The sequence below is a fragment of the Leopardus geoffroyi genome, chromosome B1, assembly GCF_018350155.1.
Source record: "Leopardus geoffroyi isolate Oge1 chromosome B1, O.geoffroyi_Oge1_pat1.0, whole genome shotgun sequence".
Lineage (NCBI taxonomy): Eukaryota > Metazoa > Chordata > Mammalia > Carnivora > Felidae > Leopardus > Leopardus geoffroyi.
Genome location: NC_059327.1, coordinates 14,715,379 through 14,738,101, shown reverse-complemented (window position 1 = coordinate 14,738,101; position 22,723 = coordinate 14,715,379). Strand labels below are relative to the sequence as shown.

General features: G+C 42.0%; 2 long non-coding RNA genes across 2 annotated transcripts; one reads left to right on the top strand and one right to left on the bottom strand.

Moving 5' to 3' along the window:
- Positions 1 to 7,068: 7,068 nt before the first annotated feature.
- Positions 7,069 to 16,822, bottom strand: LOC123585075. The gene is made up of 2 exons (XR_006705891.1): positions 14,714 to 16,822; positions 7,069 to 7,109 (listed from the first exon to the last, which is right to left on the bottom strand). It is a non-coding gene; the product is annotated as an uncharacterized LOC123585075 (long non-coding RNA).
- Positions 7,821 to 22,149, top strand: LOC123585070. The gene is made up of 2 exons (XR_006705888.1): positions 7,821 to 8,016; positions 21,909 to 22,149. It is a non-coding gene; the product is annotated as an uncharacterized LOC123585070 (long non-coding RNA).
- Positions 22,150 to 22,723: the final 574 nt, after the last annotated feature.

The window sequence follows — 22,723 nt, the reverse complement described above, 5'->3', positions numbered from 1 at the left end:
ACAAACCTAAATAGACATTTACTCGAAGACATACAAATGGCCAACAAATACATGTAAAGGTGCTACCACCACCACCTCAGGGGAATGCAAATCAAAACCAGGAAATGCAAATCATACCTGCTAGGATGTCTATTATCAAAAAGACAAAAGAGAATAAATGCTGGCGAGGATAGAGGGAAAAGGGAACCCTTGTACACTCTTGGTGAGACTGTAAATTGGTACAGTCACCTGAAGGGTTCTCAAGAAATTCAAAACAGAACTGCCATGTCAGCAGCAACCCCACTTCTGGACCGTCCAAAGGAAAGGCAAACAGCATCTCGAAGAGACACCTGTCCTCCTATGTTCACGACAGCATTATTTACAATATCTAAGAAATGGAAACAACCTAAGTGTACATGGACAGATGAACAGATAAAGAAAATGGACACACACACCACAGAATATTATTCAGCCTTAAAAAAGAAGGAAATCCTGTCATTTGCAAAAACATGGGATGACCGTGGTGGATGTTAATGAAATCAGCCAGAGAGAGAAAGACAATTACCACACGACATCACTTATAAGTGGAATTTGGAAGGAAGGAAGGAAGGAAGGAAGGAAGGAAGGAAGGAAGGAAGGAGGAAGGAAGGGAGGATTAAGTTGTGGAAACAGAGTAGAAAAGTGGTTTCCAAGGGCTGGGTGTGGGGGAAATAGGGAGAGGCTGGTAAAACGGTACTAACTTTCAGTTGTTAGATGAATAGGATATGAGGGTCTAATGTATGATATGGTGACTACAGTTGTTAACATTACATTATATAATTGAAATTCGCTAAGAGAGAATTTAAGTGTTCTCACCAAAAAAAAAGTGAGGTGATGGATACATTCATGAACTCAGTGGCGGGGAGTGGGGTGGAATCCTCCCACAACATACACAGATGTCAAATCTTTACATGGTACACTTCTTACAATTTTATTTGTCAATTATACCTGAATAAACTTGGAAAATTTTTCAGATCCTTATTTATTCCTCTATTTGAGAACATTAATTTGGACTATTCTGAAGTTGGCCACTGATTTCTCTGATCTGGTAACCAACAACTGTATATGCAGGTGATCAGAAAAAGAGCAACTCCTCTATTTCAAATTCTGTCTAAAATAAACCACTCACTGATTTTTTTTTTTTTTTCAGTAGGAAACGTCACGGACTGGAAATTTCTCTAACATAAAATAATAGTAATTATATGATTCCAGGAAGCGAGCAATACCACTTGGGAATTTTGAAACAGTTTTCCATTCTACCAGTCCTCACTGATTTCCTTTGACTATCTTCAAAGACATTTGATTTTTTCAGTTTCAAGTATATTCCATGTAAACTTATATGCAATAAACTGAGTCAGAGAGGATCTGTAATCCAATGAAAATCCGTATGGGCAATCTCAAAAGGCAGGAATCGGGATGTGACTTAACAGGGGAACATGGAACCAGTGGAGAAAGACTGCACACTAAAGTTGGACAGGCAGGCGCTCAATGAATATTCCACGAATACGGCTGGGACATGGGCTGAACACACAGTCCAGAACTCAGGAAAAAGGGTAAGACCAAGTCACCAGGGACTGAAAAGCCTGATGGGGCACAAGGCACATAGTGAGACAGGGAATGGGGGGCAGAGATCCAGTCAGAAGAGGTGCGCAGGCAGCTCCCTGCAGGCCCGGGCTCCGGGTGTCCCGCCCTCACCTAGACATAACCTCTCCTAAACCGTTCACTTGCCCTGGCTCTCGGTTCTTTGCCCACCAAGCAACCTGCTGGTGGTTTAGTTAAATTCTCAGGTCAAATTCCAACCACAAAGGAAATAGGGGCAGCGTAAGCATTCTGATCCCCAGAAAAAAAGAAGTATTTGGGAAGCACTGAAAAATGTTAACTGTGAAACAACTTTAGAATCAGTACTGAGAAATCTCTATCTCCTCCACGTTGTTTCTTCTCATACTCCATCCAGAATGCCTATTGATTTCAAAAGTAGCTATGAGCTTCGGGAAACAATTTGTAGGAAGATTCATGACAACAAAATATCTGAGTCTCGACTCCAAAAATTGCTCTCCTTTTAAACACTTGGTGCATCTGATTTCCTCCATGACATAATCTCTCTTAATCCCATTTAAAATCACAGTTCCTGTTCGCTTTTCAAGAACTGGGTAAAATAAACATTTCAGAAGACATGACTGTATATCAGCTTTGGCTACCCTGCTTCTTGACAGAATTGCTTCACTGCCTAGCATGGTATGGCCTTCTAACCACAGAATCCTTTGTAGCAGCGCATTAGACACACAGGAAGTAAGACATGCATCACAGTCCATATATGTGAAGTGTAACATTTAGAAAGTCACTGCTCCGGCCCTGAGCAATGTTAATTACCTTGCTCCTGGCATGGAAAATACTAAAATGACCCGCACAATGAGGATGTCAAACTGTCTTTCTTAATCCAACACCTGCACTGGAAATGCTAGGAATCCATGACACTTACAATTAAATACCTAAGATTACCAAACACAAGTTCAGGCAGGGCTAATTTAGAAATTATTGTCAAGACTCACCGAGAACAGTCATAATTTAGAAGGGAAAGAAAAGTTTAAAAGAGAAAAAAATCTCACAGAGGGACTATGTCCATGGTTTCCCCATTTGGAAACTGAACGGAAAGCAGAGACGTTTCCTCTATTTAGACTAAGACTCAAAAAGGTTAAAAGGCACTGTGATTAAGAAGCATCTGTGGTACTGAGCCATTTCCAGAGAAGACTGCTATTTCTATGAAGGAGGAGGAGGAAAATCTAAATACTTGATCTCCTTTCTTTCCTATGTCTTGGCAAAGAACAAAGAGTTCACCTCTAACATCTTGCGTCAAAGTGGAGTTTTTGCTTGACGCTCGTGTTGACTTTTTTCCCCCACGTGGAATAGAATCAAGGCAGGAAGTAGTAAAAGACGAAAGTGAGGGAACCAAGATCTGTTCTGAGACATACTCAGACCCAAGAAGCCTCGAGTATATCCAAAGTCATCCTTTATAAGAGAAAAAAAGAAAAGAAAAGAAAGAAAAAAAAAAACTCACACTTTTTATCTCTTATAGAAGACACTTTTTCTTCAATCCCTTACCTGGCTATGTGAAAATTCTGTGACCTGTTTCAGGAGATTGTCTATAGGAAATATTAGTAATCAGAATATGGGCAAGTAAGGGAGTTTTGAACAAGATATGACTGATGTAAGCCAAAGTACGGGAGCGAAAGGGAAGATTAATTTAAGAACATTGCATGCAGCATAATGACAAACTAAAACCTGGCCAAGATCAGATAAATTTTCTTAGGAGAGGAAAAAAAAAAAAAACAAACCCGTGTATGAAATCATAAAGTTGAGTTTTCAGTTCAGTAGCTCATGTTTGGACAGTGGCAAGTTCAGGCTCATTACGAAGGTGGGTGTGGTGCTGAAGTGAGGTGGGTGAAGGGGGATTAGAACATGAAACCACTTGGCATCTGTTAACCAATGACAGTTCCATAAAGGTCTTGGAAAACAAACAGGCTGAGGGAGGCATGACAGGTGTGAGAGGCCAGCCTTGTTTCTGAGAGTTTTACACACAAAATCCCAACAAGGAAACTCAAAACTGGACCCACCTGCTCTCCTTAGAGGCCTTCTTCACTGAAGAGGCGACCGGACTTGCAACCCACGAAGGTTGGGGCCCTGGCAGCCAAGCAGCTACCTCCCCACGATAAACCATTAAAATGTAGTTGCTACCTGTTTCTGACATTCCTGTGACCACTTTAAAGACACAATCTCTTGGTTTTGCTCCTCAGATTACCAGCTCCAATATCATAAATGCAGAGCGTGCCTGGGGTGGCACCATAGAGCGCAGGGTTAGTTTCTTGGGCGGCCCCGGCTGTCTCTACTGAAGCTGCCTTCATGACGTTTCCTTCCTCTCTGCCTCCAAACGTGTCGGGGGTCTGCATATGACACCCGCAATGGAGGTGACACGGTCATAGTGTGTGCACGGGATCTTGTGTGGGCCCCGGGCCCCTCTCTGCAGGTGCAGGGGGAGCGCTCCTCTGGAGGAGTCATTCTGGGGGGGTCAGTCATCAGGGGAGGGAGCCCATCTTCCAACTCCGAAGCTGGAATTTGGAGGGACAGCCTCAGGTCGGACACAGAAAGGGGCCCCGGTTCTCTGGGCCAGGGGTCTTGGGGATGAGCACGCTCTCTGAAAACAAGCCAAGAGCTGGACCTCAAGAACCCGGACAGGGCAACCCAGGTTGTGCCAGGTCTTTGGAGCTGGAAAGTAATTAGCTCAGCCTTTGAAATGAGGGCTGTTCTAATGCTCACATGTACTTTGCTTTCTTTTCCATCGGCTTCACTTTTTGACAGTGTTTGAAGGGCCCCAGCCTCCCGTGGCTGTATTAGAAGGGACACAGAGAAGGCAATGGTGTCCAGGCTCGGACAAGGACTTTTAAGTATGCACAACACGGCTCCGGGGCCAGGCACGGCAGCAGAGCTCAGTGAGATAAGAGAACTCCAGCAGAAGTTAAATCCTTTGCGAAGGAGGCCCAGCTATCCCTCTCTGCACTGAGGTTCTCCTTCTGGGACCAGAAGCCTTGATTCTGGATTTGGGATTCTGATTCTCGGTTCTGGATTTTGTTTTACGAGGGTAGTGGTGATCTTCCGTTTCAGGCTCTTTCCCTGACCTCCTAACAAAACCTGCTCCTAAGGGGAGAAAAATCAGAACTATTTATTGAGCAAACATGTATTTAAGGCTTACTGGGTACCAGGCTCCGGGTAACGTTCTGGAGGCTACAACACAGTGGTACTTCAGTCCTGCCCTCAGGGAGCTGAGACTCTCACCGGTGAGTGCTACCTCCCCAAGCTAGTTCTAGTCTAAGACTTATCTCTGAATGTAAATGAAAACATTTTATCCTTCCTTATGGGAATAACTGATATCAGCAGCAGTTTGGGGCCAGTTTTCTGGACCTTTAGGTCTTTGCAAGGCCAATTTTGGGTGCAGATCCTAGCTGACCATATTCTTGTTCACTGCTCTGCAACCCTGGTCAAATGACAGTGTTTAGCACATTACTAGGTGACTTGATCTGTTTACCTGTGAGTAATTAACAGGCAGAAACTTGCTGCACCCCACCTGCCAAGCTCTTAACTGTACCAAGTTTAAATCTCCTAACAACTGTAACAGTATCTTGCTCACTAACAAATTTAAATTAACACAGCGTACACAACAGATGGGGGTAATAAATTACATTACATTACAACGACTTTCCTAGCCTATGGTAAGATAAATATGCCAGGAAAGTCTTATTCTGAAAGACTAAGCTAAAAAGTAATGGTTTCCCTCCAGCACTCCCTCTGAAAGGCAACCCGCAGACTGGAAGAAAAAGAAGAACTTGAAAATAAAACACAAAGGTATCATCACTATAGATACACATGGAAAACCAGGAAATCCCATCCTCCTATGGGGAGGAAGTCTAAACTTCCACGTCTTCTGTGAAAGCCTTCCTATCTTTCTTACAACACCAGGGCTCTTTTGGCCTCAGGCTCAATGCCCAAGCCACAGATATTTCAGTGCTTACAAAATACTGTAAAGTTAAAAGAAAAATTAACTGCCTTAAAAATACAAAAATAAAGCCACATAACTGAAATTAATTCAGGCTCAACTACACATCTATTAATGCTAGTTGTTAATACAATACAAAGTACCAGACGGGGGTGGGGGGCAGGCGGGGGAGTTGAACAACAGAAGTGCATCTCCTTCCAGTTCTGGAGGTGGGAAGTCTGAGACTGAGGGGTCAGCAGGGTGGGTTTCTCCTGAGGCCTCTCTCCTTAGCTTACAGATGGTCGTCTTCTCTTTGTGTCCCCACCACCATTTTCTCTGTGTGTCTTTGTGTCCTGATCTTTCCTTCTCCTAAGGACACCAGTCACATTGAGTTATGACCCAACCATATGACCTCATTTTACCTTAATTACCTCTTTAAAGGCCCTGCCTCCAAAGACAGTCACATACTGAGGTCCTGGGGTTTGGAGCTTCAACATATGAATCTTGAGGATACATGCTTCAGTCCGTGATATTTATAAAATACATTATGTCCACACGATTATGAAATCTAGAATTCACCAACGTTTTTAGTTACTTGAAAAAGTTTGTAGGCTAAAAGTTCTTAGTTCATAAGAATTCTTGGGTGTTCCCAATGATTCCTTAAAAATTATGCCCAACTTGGGGTACCTGAGTGGCTCAGTCGGTTAAGCTTCTGACTTTGGCTCAGGTCATGATCTCACTGCTTGTGAGTTTGAGCCCCGCCTAGGGCTCTGTGCTGACAGCTCAGAGCCTGGAGCCTGCTTCAGATTCCGTGTCTCCCTCTCTCTCTGCCCCTCCCCAAATCGTGTTTGTGCACACGCGTACGCATGCTCTCCCTCTCTCTCTCAAAAATAAATAAACATTAAAAATTATTCTCAACCATAAATTAGATAAATTACTTGCAGGTAAACATTCACGGAAGTGATGACTGCTTCGGTCTCCCAGCAGTCTCTCTACTCGTACCCTTGGCCCTCTATGGTCTATTCTCAACACAGCAGCCAGAGGAGTCCGTGTAAATATAAGTCAGGCCATGTGAAAGCCCAGAATGCTTTCCACTCCCTCGGTAGAAGCCGAGGCCCCAAACCGAGCTACCCAGCCTGTAATGTTCTGGCTTCCCGCTCCCTTTCAAGCGCATCTGTAGCCCGAGCGCCCCCTCGTCCCCTGGCCCTGTCACGTGGACCTCCTCGCAGTTCTTCTGTTTTGGGGTGCTCTTGCCTTGACAATTCCCACGCTGGACTCCCTGACCCCCTTCCAGTCTCGGCTCAGCTCTAACCTTCACTAAAAGGCTCATCTCCACCAGCACACGGAGACTGTCTGCATCCCCTCCTTGCACGTTCCAGATCTCCCTACCCCAATCTGCTCTTCCTTCCTCTTCCCACCTCTACCGTGCCATCTGCTTATTTTGCCCACCAGCGGTGCTGCTCCCACCCGCCCACCGCCCGCTCAACGGAGGCCCCATGTTTTCCTAACCAGTGTATCCCGCTTACCTGGACTCCGGTCTGCCACGCGGTCGGCGCTTAAGAAGTATCTGTTGAATGAATGAGTAGATCAGTGAATGAAAAGCACCAAATTCTTTTCAACAATACATCAGAAAGTGGTGTTTAATGTAGGATATGGAGGTTTTATGTTTTTTTTTTTAAATAAAACTTCTACGAATCCTAACAAGCCAGTGTATCCTTTTCTGATCTCTAAGACAACCAATCCTTTTTCTCCATCTTAATAACTCCAGGGTTCGTGTCTTTCCCTTAGGACCTGGTTATTTTCTGGACAATTTCTAAAAGAAAACAACTTTCCACAAAAGTCCCCTTCTGGAGCCGGACAGCCTGGATTTGTACCCTGGCTTCGTTTTCCTCATGTGCACGATGTAAGAGTAGCTCTCCCATGTGGCCACGTGAGGATTAAAGGAATTAATTAATGCCAAGTCCCTAGAACAGTGCCAGGCATATAATAAGAAATATCTAAGTCTTAGCTACTTTTCTTCTCAATATTACTGAATCACACAGAAACTGGTTTGGGAAATATACACTGTATTACCTTAACTCGGTTTTAAATTGTATTGACCAACTTAACCAAGAAATAAAGCAAAAACAGAAATAAAAGTTCTGTCTATGTGTATCACACAAACTAATTGAACAGGTTTTCAGCAAATGTGAAATGATCTGACTTAAATATAGCCTCCGTGGCATGGTAAAAATTCGCTTTGGAAAAACGCCAAAGGAAACTTCAAAACGACAGGCAGTCTTTGTCCAGACCAGCAGAGACCCAGCCTAACAAAAGTCGCCTTGAACTGAAAATTAAGAGAGACGTGCTACAAATATTAAGATGCCACTGACAGAGAAAATCGGACACATTTTGAACCTACGCCTTAAACTGCAAACCGCAAGGGCAAACACTCCTGAGTGTGGACGCGGAGTTCCTTTCTAGCTACTTTTCACGTGAGTAACTCCACGCAGGCTGATTCAGGTGAGAGAGAACGACCTGTTAAATAATGGCTAGTGTTCCCACAAAGCAACTCCGGGGAGATCGTGTAGCAGGTAAAAGTAAATCAGTCCCTTTGGCAGGGGAAAAAAGTGAAATTATTCATTCAACGTGAAGTCTGAGGAGACTTAAGGAAAATTGGTGAAGCACGGGCTTTTGGGATATGAGGTCAACTCACAAGTAGGGGAGAGATTTATAACAGAATTTTAAAATTATAAGTGCCTTAAAGATGATTATTTTGCAGTTGAGAAAAATTAAGAAATTGAGAGGTTAAGTCCATAGCAAAAAGAAAAAAAATCTCTCTTGAGAGACCCTATAATGTAAGGATAAAAGATTAAAAACATATTAACCTACGACGTCAAAGAGAGTAGCGAGGGGCTATCTGCAGATAAGTGATTTCGACACAATTCTGTGAGGTGGAAGCCTGTGGAAAAGTGGTAAAGGGAGCAGGTGAGGTGGAGGGAGGCTCAGTGGAGCTGGTGCTCCCTCATGGGGAGGCGCAGTGGAGCTGATGCTCCCTCATGGGGAGGCGCAGTGGAGCTGGTGCTCCCTCAGAGGCAGGGGCAGTGGAGCTGATGCTCCCTGGGGGGGGGGGAGGCACGGTGTAGCTGGTGCTCCCTTGGGGGGGGCGCAGTGGAGCTGGTGCTCCCTCAGGGGGAGGGGGAGTGGATCTCTGTGCTCCCTCAGGGGCAGGCACAGTGGAGCTGGTGCTCCCTCAGGGGCAGGTGCCTCAAACAGAGAGGCTGCTTGCCCCGCAGAACTCCTCAGAAGCTTAGGGCTTGGAGACTCCAGTGTGGCAAAAGCAGGAGTGAAACTTGAAGCTGAAAACAAGTGGATTCTTTAAAGATAAGTAAATTAAGCAATCACCGTCCCTAGCCTCTCACACAGAACGCTATTGCCGAAGCATTCCAAAGCTGACAGATGAGGTTCCTTTTTTAGAAAAGCAAGTGGCCACCTCCACATTCTGGCTTTGGTGGACTCCCAGGACGACAGCTGCCTCCTTGCCTGATGGCCCGAAAACAAAACCCTACCCAAATATACAAAGCTCCCAAGCTACATTTAGAATCTTACTCTTAAATATTAATGGTCAGCCTGGGAGCAATAAAAAAGTTTGAAAAAGAGAGTTTATGATAAGCAGACAGAAAACATGATCCCCAAAGGAAGGGATAATGTGGGGAGTAGGAAAGAACTAAATAAACACAAAAACTCTGGCATTCTCCAAGAAATTGAAGAATGATATCACATCTATAAAATGAAAGCAGGATGTTTTGATAAAGGGATGGGTATGAAACAAGATAAAAATTCTTACAAATTAAAAATACAAGACCCAAGAGGAAATAAATCAATAGGGTAATTGGAAGAAGGATTAAGAAAATCTCCTAAAAAATAAAACTGATTGACAAAGAGATGGTATGAGAAAAATAATAAGAAACTAAGAGAAATAATACATGATATCCTGTGTCTAACAAATAGGGGTTTGGGGAGGAAAGACTACAAAAAATGGAGGGATGAAAATCAGCAAAGATATAATACAGGAAAATTTATGAGTTGAAAAATAAAAGTCTCCATGTTTAAAAAGCGTACTTTAATAAATGAACAAACGAAGAAATGAAAAAAGAGTTGCGTCTGGCACATGAAATTTCAGAATGCTATGAGAATAATAAAAAGAATCTAACAACTCTTGAGAGAAAAATCAAGTAATGTACAAAATATGAAACATCAGAAGCAACATTGCAGGCGAGGGTTAAGTATATTTAATCTGGATTTAGGCAAATAATCAGTTTTCAGGTTGAATCATAGACACTTTCAGACACAACCATCTGGCGTTACTTGGAGGTATGCTAAAGTTAAACACAGAACTGAAAAAGAAAAGGCAAGGGGAAACAGAGGTTGAGTCAAGGTGCAGAGGGAGGTAGGTTAAGGAAATGTCCATGTAGCAGAGAAATTAACCTAGCTGGGACCAGGAGTATCAGAGCTGTGAAGGAAAAGGTTTTTTTGGAGAATATGGGGCACAACAGAACACTTAACATTTGAGAGCATTTGAAAACCTTGAGAACATAATAAAGGCATGCAATGCAAAATAATAACGAGAAACTCAAGGATAAACAAAAGGTCATATACAAAAAGAAATCTCACATGCGACTTTGTGACTATAAAAATTGTAGTAAAATGCACATAACATAAAATTCATCATTTTAACCATAAAACACTGGAATTTGGTATATTCACAAAGTGTACAAGCCATCACCTGAACCTACAGCTGATCCTTGAACAACCCAGGTTTAAATTGTGTGGGTTCACTTACGTGTGGATTCTTTTCAACAAATACAGTAAAGTACTGTAAATGTATTTTCTCTCATGATTTTCTTAATAACATTTTCTTTTCTCTAGTTGACTTTATTATAAGGATACAGTAGAAATACACAGAACATGTAAAACATGTGTTAATCTACTGTTAATGTTATCCATAAGGCTTCTGGTCAACAGAGACTATTAGTAGTTAAGTTTTGGGAGAGTCAAAAGTTATACACTAATTTCCAACTGTGCAGGGGATCAGAATCCCTAACCCCTGCATTGTTCAAGGGTCAATTGTAGGTTCAGAATTTTTTCAGCACCCTAACAGAAAACCCCATTCTCATTAATTAATCACCCCCAGCTCCCTTCCTCCCAGTCCCTGGCAACCACTTTTCTGCTTTCTGTCTCTATGGATTTGCCTATTCTTGGTATTTCACATAAATTGAATCATACAATATATGGTCTTTTATGTATGGCTTCTTTCACTTAGCATAATGCTTTTTTTTTACTTTTATTTTTTATTTTTTTAATATGAAATTTATTGTCAAATCAGTTTCCATACAACACCCAGTGCTCATCCCAACAGGTGCCCTCCTCAGTGCCCGTCACCCACTTTCCCCTCCCTCCCCCCCCCACCCCCCCCATCAACCCTGAGTTTATTCTCAGTTTTTAAGAGTCTCTTATGGTTTGCCTCCTTCCCTCTCTGTAACTTTTTTTCTTCCCTTTCCCTCCCCCATGGTCTTCTGTTAAGTTTGTCAGGATCCACATAAGAGTGAAAACACACGGTATCTGTCTTTCTCTGTAGGACTTATTTCACTTAGCATAACACTCTCCAGTTCCATCCTCCATGTTGCTACAAAAGGCCATAGTATTTCATGTCATTCTTTCAAAGTTCATCCACTTTGTGTTGATGTGCTGGTACTTCATTTCTTTTTCCGGCTCAATAGTATTCCATTGTATGGAAACACTGTATCTGTTTAAACCTGAGGGCCATTTGGGTTGTTTCCACTGTTTGGCTACTGTGAAGACTCCTACTGTGTACAAATCTCTGTTCCAGTCCCTGCTTTCAATTCTGTGGGGGTATATACCCAGGAATGCAATTGCTAGATCATAATGGTAATTCTATGTTTAACTTTTTTGAGTATCTGCCAGGACATTTTTCAAAGTGGTTACACAATTTTCCATTCCCACTTACGAAGGACAAGGGTTCCGATTTCTTCACATCTTTGTCAACACTTGCTATTTTCCATTTTTAAAATAATAGTCACCCTAATGAATTTCAAGTAATTTCTCATTGTGGTTTTGATTTTCATTTCCCTAATGACAAGTGACGTTGAGTGTCTTTTTCATGTACTTATTGGCCATTTGTACATCTTCTTTGGAAAAATGTCTATTCTAGTTGTCTATCCATCTTTGAACTGGGTTGTTTGGATTTTTGTTGTTGTTGAGTTATAAGAGTTCTTTATATATTATGCACATTAATTTTTATCATATATATGATTTGCAAATATTTTCTCCAATTCTGTGGGCTATCTTATTCTATTAATACAGTTCTTTAGTGCACACTTGTTTTTAATGTTGATAAAGTCCAATTTACCTATTTTTTCTTTTGTTACTTGTTATTTTGCTGTCATATCTAAGTAGGCATTGCCAAATCCAGTGTGCTGAAGATTTCCCCTGATTTCTTCTAAGAATTCTATAGTTTTAGTTCTTACATTTGGGTCTTTGATCCATTTTGAGTTAATTTTTGTACAAGGTGTTAGGTAAGGGTCCAATTTCATTCTTTTGCATATGGATATACATTTGTTGAAAAGACTATTCCTTCCCCCATTAAATAGTGATGGTGCCTTGTCAAAAATCAACTGACTATAGATGTATGGATTTATTTCCAGGATCTCAATTCTGTTCTATTGATGTCTATTCTTATGCCAACACCAAACTTTTCTGATTACTGTAGCTCTGTAGTAAATTTTGAAGTCAGACTGTTTGAGTTCCCTAACTTTGTTCTTTTTCAATATTGTTTTTTCTATTCAGGACCCATTGTCATGTTATATAAATTTTAGGATCAGCTTTTCCACTTCTGAAAAAGGGGGGGGGGGTACATTGTGATTTTGAAGGGATTGTTTTGAATCTTTCCATAAGAAAGTATATGTTGCTGTGGCTGGGTGGAGTGTTCTGTGTATGTCTGTTAGGTCAGTTGGCTTATAGTGTTGCTCAAGTGACTCTGTGACTTTGTATGAACAATAATTACATATTCATAACAATGAAAACACTTTCACAGGTACACTCCAGCCCGGCCTGTAGCCTGAGCCTGTTGATCAATCCTCCTGAGAAATTCTACAAGAGACAAGTGGCAAGGGTAGGCACACAGCTGACCACAGATGAGTGAAGCAAAGTTAGAGCAAAAGATTAAATAACAGACAACAGAAATTGAGTTGGGAGTTGTATACATCAAAACCCCCTCCAGCAACAGTCACTGAAAGAACATTAAGTAGAACAGAGAGAAACCCACTCATCCAAAACTCAAAATTACATAGCTTACTCTCTGTTTGAGGATGAATAAACAGAAAATAACCAACATAGTTTCTATGGAAAATAAATGTGGAACACTAGGGACAGAATGTGATTTTTCATGATACTGGAGAAAAAGAATTTATTACAGGAACCAGAAAAACAGCGGGCCCTTCCAATAGAATTAGAAGAGTAAACAGGATGAATTAGAACAACAAAAGAAAGACCTGACGACAAGATAAGCTGCAAGAACAAGCTGAGAATAAAGTGGAAATGAATAGATACAAGCCATAACTTCAAATTATAATTACAATTGTAGAGTTAAAATCTGAATTGGAGTCAGTAAAGAGAAATGTTTTACTAACACCGCCTATCTTCTCTTAACCTGTTTCCATTTCCTCCTTGGCACACAGGGACATTTCCTGTCCCCCCCCCCCCCCCCCCGCCGCCGCCGCCGCCGCCGCCGCTGGTAGACATGGCCTTAGGACTGAGTTCCCGCCGGGAAAACATGGACTGAAGAGATACTAACTACTTCCGGGTCAGGCCCATAGAGACTTCCTCCATACTCTCTCTTTCTCTATTTGCCAATCAGATGCTGAGGATCTAGCAAAGAACTCTTGAGATCCTAGCGGTCCCGCGCCTCTGAGATGAATGGAGGCTGAACTCCCTAAAGCCCTACTTGTGAAAAACTTTACCTCTATTCAGAAACAGGTATTGTTTTTTTTTTTTTTTACTTTAGTTGAGTGAAACATAAACATCACTTTTTTTGTTTTTTGCTTAAATAAGTTGACTTAAAAAAAATAAACATCTATTATGCTAAACTGCTGAGATCTGGGTAGCATTACACTAATTAACACAAAATGGTATTGTGGAAAACCAAAGCATTGATACGGAGGACAAAGGTAAGGCATTCTCTCAGACTGCAGAGAAAAAGAAAAAAGAGGTAGTATATATAAAAGATGATGGATAGTCAGGACAAAAAACAAAGATCCCCAGCATTTGTATATTAGAAAGAATATTCTTTTTTATAAGTTTTGATTTATTTTGAGAGATAGAGTATTTTTCAAAAGGCTGAATCAATAATCAGTTATCAAAGATATAATTAAATAAAAATTTCTGGAGTAAAAATTAAGCTGGGCATAGAATTTGAAAAAGGTCACTATATTTCAAGCTTAATTAATAAGAAGATACTGACACCAGGGAGCCTGGGGGGGGTGGGGGCTCAGCCCGTTGGGCATCTGACTCTTGGTTTGGGCTCAGGCCATGACCTGCACGGACATCGCAGAGCCTGCTTGGGATTCGCTTCCTCCTCTCCCCTCTGCCCCTATCCTGCTCGCTCGATCTCTCTCTCAAAATAAATAAATAAACATTTTAAAAAACATTTTTTAAGAGACCCCTGGGTGGCTCAGTCGGTTAAGCGCCTGACTTAGGCTCCGGTCACGATCTAGCGGTTAGTGAACTTGAGCCCTGCCTCTGGCTCTGTGCTGACAGCTCGGGAGCCCGGAGCCTGCTTCGGATTCTGTGTTTCTCTCTCTCTCTCTCTCTCTCTCGCTCTCTCTGCCCCTCCCCCGCTCACACTCTGTCTCTCTCTCTCTCTCAGAAATAAACATGAAAAAATTAAACACTGTTTAATTAAAAAAAAGATACTGACGTCTATGAAGAGATGTATGTTTCAGAAAAATGGCAATCGGTCAGTTCCAAGTCTCCCCCTACACTCTTCCCGGAAAAAAAGAAAAAAAAATCAACAGGAAAGTACAGCGAAGGGAAAACACATGCTAAAACGGGCATCATTAGATCACCTGACGAAACTGGAATATGGACGCTTATGATAGATTAAAAAATGCTTACAGTGTTAAGTTACTGAAGTTGAAAATAGTCTCCCTCGTCTTAGGCGACTCGATGAAGTAGTTCGGCGTCAGAGGCGCATAACTTACCCACGAGCGCTTCGGAGAAAAGGTGCGTGCGCGCGCCTATGCGTGTCTGCGCACATGCTTGCACGTGTGCGTCTGTGCGCGTCTGTGTGCGTCTGTGCGTGCGTGCTGCGTGCATCTGCGTGCCTGCGTGTGCGCGTTATGCGGAAAGAGACTGAGAACAAAGAGAGATGGGACCAAACGCCAGTGAGGGGTGAATCTGCCTTAAAGGTATTTGGGTGTTCTTTTTACTAATCTTATTCTTGCAGCTTTTTTCTGAGTCTGAAATACTAAAAAAAAAAAAAAAAAAAAAAGGTATTTGTAAGAGCGGTCCAACAAAACAATTCTAAACCTATTTGGGTAAAAGAGAGACAATCCTTCAAAAGAGATCAAAGCTCAAACTGGACTAGCAAACTGGATTGAGATTTTGGGGGGTTACATAAGGTATCAGAAGAAATGAAGTAAGAATTATAAATACATTATATAAATTATATAAATAAGAATTTATATAAATTATATAAAAGAATTATATAAATGAAATAAATATAATTGTATAAATTATATTGTACTTGTGGCGTAAGATTTTTATCCTTTGTCAAGAAGTTATTTTTCTTTTGTGAAGGCATCAGAAAAAACTGTCTTGTACACTCAGGAACTCAGAAAACATGTCATCTATGTGTCCTTCTTAAAAACTTATCTGATGATGCATTACAATAGGCTCAAAGATCATTATAATTCCAGTTCTAGCGCCAGTGAGATCTGAATAAAAAGAACTGGCCGTTGGTCATTAAAACCAATGAATGATACTCAACAATATTCAGTATTCAGAAAATCATTGTAATTAAGTAAATGTAAATGAATTTAGGTATTTCAGAGTTAAGACTATACACGGTGTAAAACGATGTCAGAAGCCACAAGCTGGATTTTTATTAACAGAGTCTGGAGAATTGGTGAGGGAGAAGATGGTGGGAGGGGAAATATGGGCTAATTTGCTCATTTTATATTTGGGGCAATCAGGAAAATGCATAATGTTGGCTTCGGTGATTGGTGGAAAGTAAGTTGAGCAACAGAAACACTGAACTGTACGTGTGACAGCAAATCACACAGGTCTGGGGACATGAGCAGTTGCTAGCCTTGAGCGGGATCAGAGCCAGGAAAAGCCCTTATGCCAGTCAGGGTACAGAGAAGTGGCTACTGTTGCTAGAACCTTCTGGTTCCAGAGACACAGGCGCAGCAAGAGGTTGTTTGGGGCCATATTGCAGGTTTCCGTGGGAGCATCAGAAGGGAAGCACTTTTAAGATTTATGAGCAAAGCCAGGCCTCCAACAAATAATTCTTCTCTTTTTGAGAGTAGCAACCCCTGGCTTGTCACTGGGCTCTGGAGGAGACAACTGACCATGGGACACCAGGTGACCGGATACCAGATACGTGCCATTCGTGAACTGGGTGTTATCTGACCCACTGGGCCATAAAATTGGAAATTCCAACAAGTGCGCAACTATTACAGAAAGATGATTTATTGGTCTACACGGGCCCCTACCGAACAGTTTGTGAAGGCACAAATAAGGCCCACCGGCCAAGTCACTTGTGCCCAGCATGTGTACCTTGGCAACCTCACCTGTACCCAATGCTTCGTGGCAGATTCCCAATGACCGCCTGACTAAATTCAGGCCGGATTTAGATGGCCCTGAACCATATCCCCACGATGGACTATCGCAGTGATTATGGTCCTCTTTAGGGGTAGCCCTGAACACTGGGGAAAGGAAACCATCCCAGCGGGCAGCACTTGGCCTATAAGAGGAACTGGCCTGGAGTAAGGCCCCACATCGATCCATGGAGTGGCTGACGGTGGCCATATGGTCAGAGATAATCCCAAGGTTAAAAACAAACAAACTCACAACTGTGTATAGTTTTAGGCTGATTTCACTAAATATGATTATATGCAGTGGTAAAATTAAAACTAGGTATATCATAATGTTAATTTTATGGGTGGTTTTTATTTTCTTCCTATATTTTCCTAGATATTTTTCAATGAGTATGTATTATTTTTATAAGCGGGCAAAAAAGTAAATATCATTTTAAAAAGAAGCTTTCTTGGGGTGCCTGGCTTGGTTGGTTAAGCATCTGACTTTGGCTCAGGTCATGATCTCATAGTTCATGGGTTCGAGCCCTGCCTCAGGCTGTGTGCTGATAGCTCCGAGCCTGGAGCCTGCTTCGGGTTCTATATCTCCTTCTCTCTCTGCCCCTCCCCCGCTCACACTCTATCTCTCCCTCTCTCAAAGATAAGTAAACATTAAAAAAAATTTTTTTTTTTAAACTTTCTTAGGGCTTGGCTTCGTAGACATTCAGCATGGTTTGTATTATTTTGCTCTGGAGTCTGTCTTCCATAAGAAACACTGTGGTTAGGGGCGCCTGGGTGGCGCAGTCGGTTAAGCGTCCGACTTCAGCCAGGTCACGATCTCGCGGTCCGTGAGTTCGAGCCCCGCATCAGGCTCTGGGCTGATGGCGCAGAGCCTGGAGCCTGTTTCCGATTCTGTGTCTCCCTCTCTCTCTGCCCCTCCCCTGTTCATGCTCTGTCTCTCTCTGTCCCCCCCCCAAAAAAAAATAAATAAATAAACGTTGAAAAAAAAAAAAAAAAAAGAAACACTGTGGTTAGTCTGTGACCTTGTTCCATTTTGCCCCTTTGTGAATCTGCTTTGGCATGCTATGTACCAAAGACAGTGGAATCGTGATCTTTGTAACTGATTCAGTCATATAAATAGAATTCAGAGTGAGCAGCTTTCTGTTGATCTAAAAGTACGTGAAACAGTGTGGCATCACTGAGAGATCAAGGCTTTGGGGTAAGACTGGCTGACATTTGATTCCCAACCCTTGCTGTTTATTAGCCATGTGACTTTGGACAATACAACTGACCTCCAAGTACAGATTTCCTCTTCTTGAAAAGGAAAGGATGCCAACCACCTTATTCTATCCCCATAGAGTGATCAAAATAATTGCAAGTGGCAAGTTACGTAAGCTGTCTATCTACCAGTACTGAGCTCAGGCTCTTCATACTTTTCTGTGCATGCAGGTGCGGTAAGGGAGCGTGGGTGGGGGGAATGGAACAAGGAACAGGGCTCAATTTTTCCAAGCTCTGAAATGCTGCTTACTTTCATCAGCAAGAAAGGGAGTGGAAAGTCTCAATTTACCTTCTGCCCAACTGCCTATGACGAAGTTGTGAGCACAGGTGGGCCAGCTGAGAGGGAGGGACGAGGAGAATCCTGATATGTCCCCCACTTCTCCCTCAGAGCACGACTCCTCCAAATATGAGTGTGAATGAGTCTCCAGTCACCATCGACTCCCACGGTTAGATGGGAAACCGCAAAAGAGGCAGTTGTGTGTATAGATTTATAAGATTGTGAGGCAAGTCTACTCCAGCGGGAGCAACCGGGAGGCACTCTAGCATGGGATTTGCTTTCCCCTCTGTTCTCTAGTTTGGCAAATGCCTCGAGAAAGATCAATTCCAGCACATCCCAGGTGGCTGAAGCTTAAGAGCAATAAAAGAGACAGCTTTGCAGTTAGATAGAAAAGAATTTTCTAAACTCTGTAGCCGCAAGAAGTTCCTCTAGTTCATCTCTGATCTCGTCTGTGTTCTCCCATGAGACCTGTGGAATCCGATATATAATCCGATATATATACCATATCTTTATCCATTCATCCATCGACGGTCATTTGGGCTCTTTCCATACTTTGGCTATTGTCAATAGTGCTGCTATAAACATTGGGGTGCATGTGCCCCTTCGAAACAGAATACCTGTGTCCCTTGGATAAATACCGAATAGTGCAATTGCTGGGTCATAGGGTAGTTCTATTTTTAATTTTTTTAAGAAGCTAGGGAGGTTCAATTATTATTAAGTTCACTTTCCCAGGGCACCTGGGTGGCTCAGTCGGTTGAGCATCAGGTCATGATCTCACAGTTCCTGAATTTGAGCTCTGCATTGGGCTGGCTGATATCAGCGCAGAACCTTCTTCCAATCCTCTGGATCCCTCTCTCTCTGCCCCTCCCCCCACTTGCATGCACACGCGCGCGCTCCCTCTCTCTCTCAAAAATAAATTATCATTTGAAAAAAAAAACAGGAAAGAAAAAAAAGTTTACTTTCCCTAGGGCAGCTGATGACTTTCTGGAATTTTGTGAGGAGCTCTGTTAACTGTCCCTATGATTTTAAGGCAGCAAGGGATAAAGCAAATAGGAAGGAATCAACCACAACTCTTATCACCAAAACAGAATTGCAGGAGTCTCGGCCTTGAGGAAAGCTACAAAATGGCCAAAGGACCATTGCCCCAAGATGTTGTTCATCCCACGGTCCACTCCACACTTCTACGTAATGTCCGAGTTTGCCACATCTAGAGTATCTCCAACTAACCAACATCTGGAGCCCTCAGTGCCAGGTATGGTGACTGCAATATGGGGCAAGTTATTCTGTAAAGTGAGGTCATTAGTCAACGCTCAAACCTTCTGAATCCCTTAGAAAAGAAAGAAAAAGATGAGTGTGTATGAGTGAATGAGAGAGAGGGGTGGGGGGAGAGAAAGAGAGAAGAAGAAAGAGAGAAGGAGAAGGGAGGGAGGGAGGGAGGAAAGCGAGAAAGGAAGGAAGGAGGAAAAAAGAGCAAAAGAGAAAGACCAAGAAAGTACATAGGTCTTTCTTGTTGGTTTCCCTGATGTAATCTATTATGTCTGGGAATGACAGTCCTGCAGAAACATCTGGGACTCATCATCTGCCTTCTGCTGCACCAGAGATGATTTTTGGATAGTAATCTAACATGGGGGCACTCTAGAAGCCTACCAAAGGGAACAGCAGGCTTTTCTATATTTATTGTGCCAAATGAGAGAATTTAGGGATTTGAGGGAAAGTTTTCATTGCAATGTCAAGGTGGGAGTCCTTAAGACTCTCCCACCCAGATAAGCACAAGCTCCATCTGTTCCAGGGAAGATGCAGACTGTGGAAAACAAGCTCGCATTCTTTGTGTTGCACACACACTGGAAAGAATAGATACAATTTCAAGGACTTTTGAGACATCAGTCAGCTGGGCGAAGAACAAAGTCTCATTTTCTACACTTAGTGGAGCTGTTTATAACTGAGATTCTCTTCTGCAGATATTGATAATTACTAATAGTTTTAAAAGAATCACCTACAGGAAAGACAAACATTCAGTTAACCTCTAGCGGAAACCGTTTGGTTCAAGTAGAAAACCGTAGTCTGGAACTGACAATGACTTTCCTAGCATGGTTCGTTTGGAGTTCACTTCCACTCAACAGGTCTTGGGAAGATTCTGAAATTATTTCTGTGATGCCTCAATTTCCTTTTACAAGGAAGAAAGCTGCAAGAGAACGGTCAATGTATAAACAGATGATTAATAACCAGGAAAGACATCAGCATAATTACTAGGAACAATCACATTTGCTCCCTGCGTGGATAGAAAAGATGGTTTTAAGTTGAGAGGCAGCTAAAAGAAGCTAGTCTTTTCTTTTCAATGATGTTAAAAAATGAAATACGGAATTTTTAAAAAGCAGTCATTTGCTTATTGCCAAGAAATTCATGTGATGCTTATTTTATTTTATTAGTGTTTTATTCTTGAGAGAGAGAGAGAGACAGACAGACAGACAAAGCACAAGCAGGAGAGGAGCAGAGAGAGAAGGAGACACAGAATCGGAAGCAGGCTCCAGGCTCCGAGCTGTCAGCACAGAGCCCGACGCGGAGCTCGAACTCACGAACCATGAGATCATGACCTGAGCCAGAGTCGGACACTTAACCAACTGAGCCACCCAGGCGCCCCATGTGACGATTATTTTAAATTAGGAAGAAAAAGGTTTCCAGGTTTTAGTTAAAAACTGTAACTGTTTATTGGGGGCACAGGACCACAGGTCTCCCTTTACTGAAACGTATGACATATACCCAGCTATTTAACCTTTAACAGTGAAAAACAGAACACTCCTTCTGAGTTCTAGAATTCAATGGGAATCTAAACATTTCCCCCCAATATTCTTTTATTACAGACAATTTCTGGTTCAGTGAAAGTGCACTGCGTTACAAGACGACCTTTGAAACACCAGGGAGAAATATTTTTTAAAGTATTTATCATCCTATGGGGTTTTAATTTTCTGCTGACTGTTACAACTTGAGAATAGAGGGCCTCACTCCAGTGGGGAGAAAGCTATTTATGAATAGTTTGTGATTTGGAGCAGCTGCTCTCCACTCTATATCATCCTTTTTTTGATAACCGCATTTTCCCAAAAAGCTACCACTAATAAGCAGGTGCATACTAAAACCAACTGCAGCAAAGCTGTTACCTTGAAAGAAAGATGTCAAATAAAAAGCTCCTCCACGTTTAAGGATCCTTGAGTTTCTTCATTATAGGAGAATAATAAATCTGGAAACCTGTTGCATCTTGGGAATCTAATGTTACTCAGAGAGAATACTGTCAAGAGGTTTCTATGCAACTTTCACTCTGGGCTAAAATGAGAAACATCTTATGCGAGAGGTTGCATCCTCGTGGGAATTAGAAATGCTTTCATTCCACCCATACAAATAGGATGAAAATATCTGGGTTGTATTGTAAATGTTTCCCTACCTAGCTGAGACGGAATCTCACTGGCATTGTGCTTGGGTGCTTGAGAACGGGAACGTGGAAACAATTATGAATTTGAATATACTGTTCCTGGCCGTCCAGATGAAAGAGATATATAAGCAAAATAGTTTCTCTCAAAATATTTATGATGAGAAATGACTAATCCCCTTTCCATGGTATACTTCTGGAGTTGAAAAGGTCACAATATCCTTTCTCATCATACTGTTTTATTAAAACTTAATTAGGAGACGTGTGATACCCTTAGCTGCTAAAGACTCCATCAATAGGCAGGATAATTTCCCAGATTACACCCTGGAACCCAGCCCTTGAATGCGAGTAGTAGAGGAATGGATACAGTTGCAAGGGTACCAAATGAAAGTGACCTTTAAATGTGTTAGGGAATAAATTCTATGGTAACCGCAGGCAGGAGTATAAATGGGCATGGCAAATAGTGAAGGGAAATTCGACAATATATTTTAAAAGCCTTAAGCGTACATACAGCTTTTGACCTAGGTATTTTAATTCCAGGAAACATTCAGATCTCTTCACGGATATTCGCTGCAGCCTAAAAATTCAACATCAGGAAAGTGTTTAAAGAAATGTCCAACAATGAGGAACAGAAGGAAAATGATTCAAGGAAAGAACCATCACGTAGACATTCGGAGCGACGTGGAAGAAGAAAATGGGAGTCGTGACAAACCTTCACGATGACTGTGGGAAAAAGGCAAGTTACAAAGGAGTTTGGATTGTACGGTTCCCATTTTGCGTTTTAAAAAAAATATATATATATATAAAATGTTAAAAGGAAATGCAGTATATAAAAATAATACTTGTGATCATCTTTGGGTGATATGCGGCTTAACTTTTTTTTTTTTGAGAAACAGAGTAAGTACAAGCAAGTGGGGGAGGGGGGAGAGAGAGAGAGAGAGAGAGAGAGAGAGATTGAGAATCTTAAGCAGGCTCCACGCTGAGCATGGAGCTCAGCATGGGGCTTGATTCCATGACCCTGAGATCATGACCTGAGCTGAAGTTAAGAGTTGGACGCTTAACCCATTGATCCACCCAGGTGCCCCAATGCTTGATTCTTCTTTGCTGCTTCTTCTGCTTTCCTATAATTTTTAGGATAACAAACATATATTAGCCTTTAATCAAAAAAATAAGAATAAATGTTAATATCAACGAGGCATAACAAACAGACCAGACATTCCAAGTGTTTACCTATTCCCCACGTACGAATAGCTCCCCAGTTCTTCGCGCATTTGGTCTAACACTGCACCTGTATTTACTGCATGTACGTGTGAGTGCACATATGTGTGATGGGGCCTCTCAGCCACGTACAATAC